Consider the following 13293-nt stretch of genomic DNA (forward strand, 5'->3'; position numbering starts at 1 on the left):
GAGAGAGAGAGAGAGAGAGAGAGAGAGAGAGAGAGAGAGAGAGAGAGAGAGAGAGGTAGAAGAATGGGTGAATGGATAATTTGTATGCTTCAAATTTTCTTCCATTTTACAGGGGGGTCACATGCTATTTCCAAGACAGAGACATCCTATGAGAAACAGATTTCATTAGAGCGCCAGAAATGACAGGAATGGTTTATATTTAGCACTGGAGAGGAAATGCTGCTTCTAGGTAACATACATCTAAACTGATTCCAAATGTTTTATCTGATGCCAGCTGTGCAGCCTTCTGGATAAATCGTTTCACATCACACACTTGAGAGCATTCAGGGCAGATGTAGGTCCTTAACTGAAAACAACCAGCCATGGCAGGGCTACCACCCCAAAGGGAGCTGCTCCGTCAGCCCATCCATGGTAACAATTCGGCCACCAGGATCTCATCCCCTCCTCAGCTCAACAGCAGGGCTTGTTGTGATGGAGACCAATCAGCTCTGCCCATTGGGACTGAGTTTCCTGGAGTGCCCTAGCCAGTCACTTCTATTTATTTTCCTGGGACCCAGTGAATCATCTCTTGTGCCATCTTACGTTGTATGACTCACTTCAGGCTACTTTCTGTGCAGTCTCAGCCATGTGGCTCATTTGTGAAGAGGGCCCTTGCTCATTGGTTACATGAATTACAACACTAAATGTCACAGGAACTCCAAGCCTGCCTCACTGGAGCTTAGCATAAACAATACCAGCAGAACAAAGAAATTGCCTCCGTGTGGGTGAACTGACCCAGGCCTCTCCTGCGCTTATTCTAAGACTATAATTTGCCTATTGCTTTATGGTGATGACAATATTGGACTTGGCGACTTAATTCCCTTGCCTTTATCGAAGGCATATGTGTATCAAATGTAGAACATGAAATCTACATCTGCTTAAAGAAGTTTTCAGAACAAATGGGGCTGGTGGTCTCTCCCACTTCCTAGTAGGCCCCCTCCCCTTTCCTTCTTCCATTTTTATTTTCTTAATGAATATTTTGGAGATATATATAGATATAGATATATAGGTATAGATTATTTCTCCTTGCATGCTCTTTTCTAATTTGTGACAAAACAGTTTTTCCAGAGGAAGCATTACTAGTTTAATCAGAAAACTAGGAGTTTGCCCAGTACACCTATAATTGATAAACTTCATATTCTCAGGAGGGTTGAGAACATTTTGGTGTGTCTCTTAATAATACAGAAACTATTAACAATCACTGCTTCCACTGAAGCACTGAGAGGACAACACCGAAACCTGTGGTGTATGGTTCAGGTGCTCTGGGCATGCTTGGCTGCCTTCAGAGGTTGGCTGTGATTCCTGGTGGCCAGGGCCATGGCCTTAGGGCGAAGGTGCAATCTTCTCAGCAGAACAAAGGGAATCTTTCCCAATTGTTTTATTTAATTGCTTCCCCCGCCCTCCCCAGGACACATTTTAGGTTTATCCAAGGCTAAGGCTCAGTTTTTCCTGGATTAAGAAATGAATTATAAAACATTTTGCTGGGTCAGGACATGAAATACCTCACTCCAAGATGAACTCAGGATCTTGCTCAAGGCTCAAATGCCTCGAAAGTTTAGGTTCTGAAGAAAACGGGATAGGAAACAGTTGCATCCACACTAGACAGTAACCTAGAGAACAAAAGAGGTCCTATGTAATCTATGCAAGAGCCCTGATGAATGGCAAGTGTTGCTTCTAACAGTATTTCTGACCGAGCCATTGAGCCAATGTTGGCCTGTTGGCCTGGAGACAAGCAGCCCCTCCCACAGCTGCAACCCAGAGGACGTAAGGCATGGCATGCTTTTGTTATGTGTTTTAAATTAGTTTAGTCAAGCTATAAATATTTCTGGTAATTTCTAAAAAAATGAAATGTTTCTGTCTAAGCCAGACTGGGTTGTGCAATACAAATTAACTTCTTATGGAGGTGGGGTCTGGAAAACAACATGGAAGTGTGTTTCTTTCCCTGGCTGGTCCAGTAGGGTTATATTATATATAATTGGTCAAATTTGCTCTGAGGATTTCTCAGTTACCTCAGGCATGAAATTCAAATTCCTGCCTATGGAGTCTAATAACCTCCACGGAATGCCAACACCAGCCTCATATGTATGTGTCCCCATCTCTCGGTGCACACCTACTCACAAGCTGCTCCTCAACTGATTGGTTTTACTCCAGTTTCCCGAACTAGAATAGAATAATTTCTGTCTTCCTTTCTGCCATGCCATATGTCTTCATTTCCCTTGTCAATACAACTGGAGATGCTCTTATCTCAAGAACTTCTTCTGGAGAAATTCAAACCATTTCTAATCACTTTTGATCACCTCTCCTCTTTTGCATCTGTAAGCAACATTGACTATACTCGTATGTACAGTACACCCTGACATTCACTGGAGATCCATTCTGTTGCTCCTCAGAAGAGGAAAATGCCCCCAAATACCATACTATATTAAAATAATGATAATGTTGGAGAGGGTGGAAATGAGAGGACACATGCACAGCTTTTTCTTCTTCTGTCTTCCTTTACCTCTTCTCCTTCTACTGCTTTACAGTATGAAAGAGACCAGAAATAATCAAGGAAATACTAGGCAAAGCTGGGGTTCTTAAGCTGGGCAAATCTGGTCAGGAAACACTGGGCTGAACTGGGTGATGCTGAGATTTTTCAGACTTTGAAACTAGTCTTGATGTCTTAACTGGAGCTTTGGTTAACCAGATTGCTGTTACAGCCCTGGCAACATTACCTATTGTTACCCCCCCATTTCCCTGGTCAAGGAAACTAAATGTCAGTGAGGCAGATAACATCTAATAATTATTATAATATACAGAAAATAATGCTGGCACTAGGGTGCATAGGGAGGATACAATAAGGAAAAATTTAAACTTGTAAAAATGTCACTGTATCCCAAATCATCAAATCTTTATCCTATGATGGGTGTATCTTGTGCTGAGTACTACCCTGCAGCAGTTACACAACCATACTCTTCTGGCCCGAATGATTGGAGGAGGCACAGTAGTGGGAATTGGATTAATGGAGGGGGGTTGATGTGAAATTCAGGTATAATAACGGGGTGGTGAAATGCAGAGAGATTGAACTGATTGGAGGAGGGATGGCTGGCCGGGAAGGGGAAGGCCTGGTCTGGGATGACATTCAGGCTTTCCTCTTAAGAGACAGGGAGGGTGGTGGTGTCATTCCACACAGTGTAAGTGTAGCACTGAAACCTACTAAGTCCACCTTTGGACTTCTAAAGACATTGCAAAGTTAACATGACCAAATCAGAACTCTTAATTTCCAAACTCCATCCTCAAACCTATTAATTAACCACTTTTCTCTGTCTCAGTCAATGGCATCCACCATACACTCAGTTAGTCAAAGGAAAAGCCTTAGGGAAATTATTGGGGGTTTTTTCTTCATTTACTATCACCCCAACTGTCTACTTCTAAAATATATCCCATCGACACTCTTTTCTATTGCTATTGCTGCTACTTGACTACACAAAATAGGTTAATTCCATGAATGTTTTAATAGCATCATCATAATTCTCTCCTCTCTGTTGAAAACAAAAATAGGCAATGGACATCAAAGCACAGGGCTATGAGGCTCTGGGGCTCCAGGCACATCTCAATGTCTAGTACCCTCTTCTTTTCTAATACCACACTCCTGCACACTCACCAGTATTATGTATTTGATATCTTTCCTTGATATCTCTCCTTGACAGGGCAGAAATAAGGCACAAAAGCATGTTGTGTAACTGGGCAGGGTGCAATTTTGTCCCCATCTGTTACGGTAGAGTTTATGGGTTTATGCCTGTAATTTATGAGCTTTCAGAAGAGGGCTATCCTTTTCTCTTTCCCTCGCTCCACTCCCGTCTTTTCCCAGCCCAAAGTCTTCTTATGAATCCTTCTTCATCTCTCAACTAGGAGACCCTCAGTGCAGAAATCCTATGGCATTTTTTTGTTGTTGTTGCCACAAGCAAAACATAACCAAATAGAATTAATCATTTTTCTTTACGACCTGCTCTCTGAGTGATACATTATTATAAACATCAAGGCACAGTGTTAGAGAATCAGCAGTCCCTTCGGGATGGAGGTCCAAAATGTAGAATATGGAAATTTTGCTGGGAAAGTTGCAGGGGTACAGAAAGGGTTAAGAGTAAGAAACATATATCCTAACCTATCTGGCCTAAATTCAATAGATGGAAGAGAGGAAATGGATTAATTAGCTTCTAGAAGTATTTTGCATATCTGATTTTATCTCAAAATTTATGTTTTCATGTGCTACCCATTGTATATGATAATGTCCTATTATCGATAGACCATGCAGTCTTACGTTTTGAACAGTAGGCACATTTATACCAATCTTAACATATAATAGGCAAGAAGTTGATGGCTGGCTGGCAGGCAAGGTGATGAGTGGAGTTATTTGATCTTTATAAGATTGATCTGGGACTTATTACAGCAATGCTTTGCTAAACCAGTCTCTGTTTTCTTTCAAACAGCAACAATTACTATTCTAGAAATTCAATATTACTATGTTTGGTCATTTTGTTATTCAATAAGCATTTATTAACACTTCCTATGTGTTAGGTATGTACAATTCTGAGCACAGTGGGTGCAGAGATGAAACTCTTCCTGTCCTCAAGGAGTTTATTAACCAAGAATGAAATACAATGAGAAATTTTTCTTATGAAGTTATATGCAAAATGTAGTCAGACTATGGGAGAAGCTGCTATTTTCTCAGTTATTCAGATAAGACTTCATGATGGTAAGGATATTTACCAGGAGTAATCTGGGCATATATGTGAGAAAAGCACATTTGAAAGAGAGAGAGAATGAAACGTGCAAAGGAATGAAAACATGAGACAGCATGGTGTGTTCTGTACAAATAGTTCAGTATGGCAAGACAGTAAAATTAGGGTAATGACAGAGGAAAGGAAAAACAGAAGATAAGAATGGGCAGGCCATTAGCATCTCTATCATAAAAGTCCATGCATACATCAGAAAAGATTCAATTTTATCCTTTGGGCAATTTGGAACCACTAACGAATTTTGAGCCAACATGTATAACAGAAAGACCTCTCCAAAAAATCTGGGTAGGATAGAGTAAATGTGCTCAGGACAATCTAGAGACAGAGAACATTCAGGGCTACTGCAGTGGTCCAGAAAGAGGCGACATGTTCCTGAATATACACCCAGCACCTGAGTAAGGATTTGGGAGGTATTTAGGGGGAAGACTCACAATGGAATTTCATTGGAAGGAGGGTAAAGGAAATGAAGAATGTAATCTGACCTCAACAATCTAGTATGGATAACTGATGTCAGTCATGGACACCACCAATGCAGCAGCAGTAGATTTGGAAGAAATATAGTAAATTATAGTTTGAAGATGGTTGGGAGATATTAATATGTAAATAAATAGAAGGCAATTGGCTATATAGATCTGGAATTAAAAGAAAATAAAGGTCTCAATTGGAGAAAAATTATTGAGGTCATTTACACTTTCATGGAGCGCTGATGGTTAAACATTTTCCGGCACACAACGTCCTTGATACAATCCCGGTCATAGACCCTGGGTACAGCAGGCATGGTTGCTCCTAGAGAGGATTGTCCCTTCTGATAAAAGAGATGCATGAAGAGATCTCACTACTAACCCTTCTGCCTTTGGACTATGTTCAGTGAGCAAATGATGCCTAAAGATGAAGGCTACCATGAGGAAGATCGCAGAGTGGAAAGAAGGAAAGGAGTTGGTTCCTATATGGCATCAGCTTCTGTACCAAAATTGAAACTTCAGACTTCTTGTTATTTTAAGGTTTTTATGTCCTTGCTGTTTAAATCACATTCAGTTTAGCATTGTGGTACTTACAACAGAAATCATCCAAACTAAAAGACCTCTTTCTGTGAGATAAGGTAGAAAATATAAATTAAACTAGAAATTAAAAATGGATAAAGAGGCATCTTATTTTGTGGACAAATGGGCTGAGGGAGCCTTTAATTTTTTGTGGTTTAAGAAGCTAGGTGATGAGAGAGTAGATGACATTAAGAATGTCTGACAATTATGAAGGGAATGGGAGAGGATCTGTCTAGAGACATGTATAATTGTTAAACAGTATGCTGGGCATAATTAAGGTCAAAGATCATATTAGACAATGGCACCAATTTGCATGGCATTAATTTGTATAATTTTTTTCTATGTTGTCTTGGCTGAATAAGAAGGAAGTTTAGGTGGAGGAACCGATATACTTATGGATCAGGGAAGAGTCAAGGGCCTGGAGAACCTAATAAGGAATGGCTGAAGTAATAGAGTGAGGGGACTAGAAGGATATAAAGTTATAGTCAAAGAACAGGTTATTGGGATCTAAAAGCTCAATAGTGAAAGTAGATCCAAACTGACCATATGTAGAATGCGAAGAAAGCCCTGTGTCTGGAACATAGAGAATAAGGGGAAATGGTATGAGATAATGATGGAGAGGTGAGCATGAACCAGATGCTGTAGGGCTCCCACAGAAGGAGCTTAGGTTTTCATCTATATGGGTTGAGAAGCTGTTGAAGGAATTTTAAAGGGTGATGACATTGAAGAGATTTTAAAAAGACACTCATAGGGGCAGGAACACTTCTTTCCTTGTCAAAGCAGAGAACAAAGAACATGAGTATGGATAAAAGTAGATCTGTGGATTTGTGATAAGAAATTGGAGAAGCCTCTGTTCTATTTTCTCAGTGGAGTATGATTGAGCATCATCTGCCAAGATGGAGGGAGGGAGTGAAATAAAACCTCTGGTTATTACTTCTCAGCAGGATAGACATTTTCTGTTAGGCTTTTGGAAAATGACCTCTACATTCCTGAAGTTGCAAAACTCTTTATGGTTAATTTCCTGTCTATCATATTCTAAAATGGATGCTTTATAATTTTTTTAAATTTTGCTATGCATAAATGGGGTTGAAGGGGGCAATTGGAATGGCATTTTTTTTTTACTATCAGCTTAAGATTTAGGCAACTAGATTCAGACTCCCTCAAAGCCAGGTTTTGTAAAAGGGAAACTTAAAGCTTTCCACTTAAGATATTTATAAGCCAATGACATTTATATGATTTTCTCTTCAGCATGGATAGCATCTGTTTGTGACTGTTGAGTTTGCTCACACGTGTGATTTCCCTCAACACAGCCCTAGCCTTTTCTTCTTTCTTTAAATTTCCTCTAGTTCTTTGATATTATGGAAAGCTGGAAAAATAATTTATAACACTAATCCAAAGCTATCACTAAAATAGATATTCTTAACAGCCTAAATGAAGACTAAAATACCATATTCCATTTCTCTGGACAGTTTTATAATAAGTGTCAAGTTGAGCAACTGCTTGATGTTTCAAGATGATTAGCTATGACTTCTAGTTATAAGTTAGTGGGAGGTTCTTATTACATTTAATAATAGATTTTAGCTAACAAAATAATTTAAGTTAATTAGACTATTATAAAGACCATGTGGAGGAGGAAAGAGTGTGGGTTATTGTTTTGTGAACACTCTGCTGGGTTTGTCCTCATTTCAGGCAGTGTAAAGTAACTTATTTTACATAAAGCCACTTAGAGGACTTGAAACACAAGTTCTTTTGTATGTAACCTCTCTGGCTGCACATTTTTGAAGAGCTAGAAATCCATCATATCCACCTACAGTATTGGCTTCAAATCCTGATGAGACATGGCTGAGAACAAGGACAAGTTTCATTCAGACAAAGTCATATCTAGGCCAATCCTATTGTCGATGAACCAGAGAAGCTTGGGGAAGAGATGAAAATACCAGTCTTATCAGTTATGTTGTTCAAAACACATGGCCCAGGAGAAAGTAAATCCACACATTCATGAAACATAGTCACTGGGCTAGTTCCAGGCTTTTTCAAAGGGCATAGGTTAAAATGCCCTAAAGATGCTTTGTTACAATAGATTTCAAACATGGTCTTCTAGCTATCAATGTATAACTGTTTGAATTTAAAACTATTGATTTAAATATATATATATATATATATATATATATATATATGCACACACACACATATCATATATAAGATATATATATATATATATATATATCTTAGACATATATATGTCTTAGATATATACACACATATGTTTTGTTTCTTTGTTTGTTTTGTGTGTGTATGGTAAAGGTTCCTTGAATGAAGGGAGTTTAGTAAATGGTAAGGGCAGTAACAGGGGAGTTAGAGTCCAATAGCTGTGATCACATTTTTAAAGCTGGTTTTGAAAGCAGTTCTCTTATAGCACTGAATGGGTCAGAGCCTCAGGTCATGAGTATAAAGGTATTTCTTGAAGAGGGGCGCTCCCTTATTAATCTTTACTTGGGAAATATCAGATATGGATTTGTTGGGACAGAATTGTTGTTGGAATTATCAGTAAAAAATTTAATGTGTGTTCACGTTGCAGCCAGGAGAGTGAAGTTAGGAATCAGTAATTAGTCTGTCAGTTTAACCAATCAGTAATTAGCATGCCTATTGTTTTTATTTTTTCTTAATTGGGGCAAGTCATCTCTGTCCCTTGCCTAGTTCAGAAGTAAAAGAAGTGAGGGCAAGAAGTAGAAAAAGAAAATAAAGTCCCAATGATTAACCTTGGATTTGTGTGTTTTTTCTCTGGAATCTTCTCCTTGTTCTCAGTATGAGAATGCCTTGCTCTATTATAAGGATTCTGAGGCCTTTCACCAGCCTTGTTATTGGTTCAGATATAGCCCAGAGTCAGGTGGTTATTTAGACAAAACTGTTTGCTTTTCATCAAGTCATCCAGACCTATCTGCAGTGACACATTGGCGGGGCCAAGTTGGGGAAGCGTCCACAGCACTGTCAGAAGCGATGAGCCGAGAGCTACGAAGAGAGCAGGGCATCTGGTGGGTGACATTAACTTAGGACTCATGGAGCTCCATCCCATTCATAGCTTAACGAAAGCCAAACCAACACTGTTCCCTTCCCAGAGAAGCAGGCAGGCCTCAATTTGCTCTTGGATATGTCCACAATCAGAATTTTTAGGCAGAATATAGTGGGAGATTTAATGTTTTTCTTCTTTTAAAAATATTTAGGCATATTAAGCTAACAGAGTGAAATTTTGGAATAATTATACCATATGCCTTTGTTTATTGATTTTCTCAAATCAAAAGAAAAGCATAAACTACAAGTATAACAGATTTGGGATGAAATCCAAAATTTGTATGTGGTCTAATGTTGCACTGCCCTGTGATTCTGATTCTCTGTCAAGGGAATGTAGGGTGTCCTAGGCCCAGAGTGCTTTTCAAGTTCCGTGTCCCTAATGAGGCGTTTTTCAAAGTGTGTTCCATGCAGAACCAGAATTGCTAAATGTTCCCTGTGACAGGATGACACATCTCCCTATTTACATCAGGCTTGGCCATATGACTTGCTTCAGCCAATGAAATGGCATATAGAGTGCTGTGTGGCACTTCTAGCAAAAGCCTTAAGACCATCACAAGGTTCTATCATTTTCCCTTTATTTCTTTCATGGGACCAGCAATGGCCCAAATGGGAACTGACCCTTTAGCCTTGATCCAAGGGTGAAAATGTTGAAAAGAGCTACTGCCACCTAGCAACTGTCACATAAAGTGAACAAGAAATGCAGCCTTGTTGTTATAAATCACTGAGATTTTGTTACTGCAACATTACTCAGCTCTCCTTACTGATACATTCATAGAAAACAAAGAAGTGCTTTGAGTCAAATAAATTTTGGAAATTCTGCAAATGCTATCCCACTCAAAAAGTAATAATGTCCATTGGCATGTTAAAGAATGTGAAACAATTTCTGCAGAAAAGAAACCCACTTACCACCATGATCTATACAGCAGCTTTCCAATTATCTTGACTAAAGAATTATTTTTTATATAATACTTAATAACTTCACCGAAAAGATTTTTTTTTTTAAGCTGAGCCGTCCTGCCACCTGTTGGCAGCTCAGCGGCTGCTCAGCTCGGGCTGGGAATCGAACCGCTGTTGCTCAGAGCTCAAACCCTTGAGCGAGCTCTTAACCAACTGAGCCACTCGGCCGGGCCCTGAACACATTTTTTTTAAGAGCTACACTAATGCATTTTTTTCCCCTGTTATCTGAAACAAAGGTTGATTCAAGAAGCTGGTCGTGCTTGTGAACGTTTACAATTACTGGCTTCATTCCTTAGTTCATGCACTCATTCAATAATGAAAAAACACATCAGGTACTAGTTAGTGTTGGAGATACTAAGGTCACCCACTGCTATCTTGTGGATGTGCAAGAAATATCACCATCATGAATTTCTATAACTCAATTTAACTTCTGATTGCATGTCTAAGCTTCGACATAGCACCAAATTTTGAGAGTATGATTACTGCTGGTCATTTCTCAGATGTCCATTGCCCAGCTCCACATGGCAACTTCAGGACTGGGAATTTGACATTGTTGTATTAATTTTAGGCCAAGCCTACGGCATGTGACAATCTTCATAGGGCTCCCTCTAATCCTCTGTTCCTGGGGACATCATCCAGCCATTCTTGGATGATGCTGGCCAAAAGCAGGGTTCCTTGCTCTGGGACTACAGTACGCAGAATTCTCTGATGGTCTCCAAGGTTGCTAGTCCTGGTGCACACATACCTTCTCTTGGTTATTAAACAAACAATAATCTAGGTACTGCTGTGAAGGGATTTTACAGCTATAACTGAAGTCCCAAATCAGTTGACCTTGAATTTGGGAGGATATTCAGGAGGGCCTGACCTAATTACATAAGTCCTTTAAGAGCACAGTATTTTTTTCCTGCTGGTTGCAAAAAAGGAAGTCAGAGATTCGAAGCATGAGAAAGATTCAACACACCATTGCTGGCTTGAGGACAGAATGGAAAGCAGCCCTGACTGATGGCCAGCAAGGAAACATGGGCCTCAGCCTTACAACCGCAAGAAACAGCTCTGCCAACCTGAATGAGCTTGGGAGCGGATTTGTCCCAGAGCCTTCAGACAGGATCTCAGCCTGGCTGACACTCTGCTTTCAGTCATGTGATACTCTGAGCAGAGACCCAGCCACACCATACTGGGCCTATGGATCTGTGAACTGTAGAACGGTAGAACACGCTGGATCTATAGAACTGGGAGGTCATAAATGGTGTTTTCAGCTGCTGGGTTTGTGGTAATTGGTTATGCAGCAATAGAAAACTAATACAGGCCCCAAAGGCCTTGCTCTCTCTCCTCTTCTCCTCCTGCCTGAGTCTCTATTTCTAGTTTGGAAGGGAAGTCAGGAAATGAGAGGAAAGCCTGGGCAACCCTTATTTCTTCAAGATAATTCTCTTTGTAACCTTTGCCTTTCACTTCTTTCAAAGGCCTATGTTTTCAGAAAGGCTTGGACTTTTAGAAATCAAAATCAGGAGAGACTTGCAAGACGCCTCTGCCCTCCTCGGTCCTCCAAAACACAGTCAGAGCCACTGCCTGCTGCCTCAAGACAGTAAGATCAGATCGAGCCTGCTTTCCTGTTGAAAGTGGGGAAAGGAAAACAATACAGGGAGGGGAAAACACTCCACAAACTATTCTCTTCACATATTGTTCCATCACAACCACTTCATCCCACCGCCTGTGGATTCAGTCGCAGCAGAGGAAAGAAAGACCTTCCCTTGCTACAGTCCTTAAGTGGTGCTGGATGGAACACCAGACCAGCCTGTGGGAAACAGAAAGGAAAGCTATGCCCCTTGCTCTGGCTGGTACACATGGAACCTGCAGGGAGCACTGCCCTGACGGTGGCAGCAGGTCGCAAGGAAGGGTGTTTAGACGCTGGAAATCCTTAAGACTCACAAGCAAAGGAAGACAACATCTGGTGACATTTCCTGGTATCAGATTCTAGACACTGTGGACAAGTCCTGATCAGTAATTTCATAAACACAAATGGCAGGCTCTCTGGGGTTCAAAGAGGGGGGTACTACAGGCCCTGAAACATGAGCTGTGAGGGATGGTGCTTCCGAGAATCACAGAGGAAGCCACCTTCATATTTCTTCCCCCAGGGCAGCCTCTAGGGAGCAGTTTCCAGTTATTTAACGCCCTTTTTCCACCAGGCAGTGTGCCACCCATTTTCCATGCATTAAACAGTTTAGTTCTCATAGCAAATCTGCAAGGTCGGTCAATTACCATTTTTACGATGAAGTAATTGATCCACAAAGAGGTTAAAATAAGCAGCCCAATTCACACACCTTCTAAGTGCTGGAATCAGAGTCAACCAGAAAAGAAAGCCCAGGGGGCAGAGTTGTCAGGGCTTAACCCAACAGGCCCAACTGTGCCTGCTCTTGTCCTCCACTCTCAAAAATAGACTTCCTGTCACATGGCATCCTCCAAATGAGATCACCTGCAGGTTGGAGGTGGGAAGGAAAACCATGTGGCTCAGAGGCAGGTGAGTGGGCATATGGGGGAATCTGTTTTAATTAATTGTCAATGAGTCCAAATTAGACAGGGAATTGTGATTACTTTAACCTTGGTGGCTGCAGGATAACCTAGACACATGCCTGTTGTACCTCCAAAATATGTTCTATTAGTTTGCACTCACTGGCTGCCTGAGAGGCTTCAAATCCAGCTCAGCCCTGTTTTATGTCTCTTTAACACTGGAATGGGAAGAATTACTCACACCCTCCTTTTGGTCCAATAGCATTTGATTCCAACTGCTTCTGTAATAGTTACCACATTAGGTAAGGTGTGTTGTCACAGAGCAGTCCACCTACCACTGTTAGCATTTATTCTTGTTTCCCAAGACACAAGGAAGTCCAGCACATAGTGGGTCTTCAGTATTTGAAAGGAAAAACAGAGAAATCTTTGCATAGACCTGACCAGAGATATAAAGGTTTCACTCTAGAATATGTTCTTACAAATTGACCAGGGTCTAATCTAGTCAACTCTGACAACAGAAGTATCTCTGAGCTGCCTCTCTGGTACTTGAGTCCAAGGATAAATACTGACATTGTGTTAAGATATAACGTCCTATTCTAGGTGAAGGTCAAGGACATGGTTATCAGAGCAGGGTCTGAGATAGTACCAGATGAGTTGTGGGTCTGAACCGCAGATCATTAAGGTTAATTTAAAGGGACCACCACAAGAAAAGACAACAATGGAGAATCTTGATGGCTGCTATTCAACTTGGACTTCCAAAATAGGCTCTGCTGCAACCATTATAAAAGAAAGTAACTGCCCTTAAAACCTCTGTTTCACTACTTGGCTCTCCTTCCCTTCCCTATTGGTTCTCCCCACCTAAGTCCTCCTCCTTCCTCCAGCAGACCCAGTGGAGCTGTGTCCTG

Source organism: Hipposideros armiger, unplaced genomic scaffold (assembly GCF_001890085.2).
Source record: "Hipposideros armiger isolate ML-2016 unplaced genomic scaffold, ASM189008v1 scaffold_169, whole genome shotgun sequence".
NCBI lineage: Eukaryota > Metazoa > Chordata > Mammalia > Chiroptera > Hipposideridae > Hipposideros > Hipposideros armiger.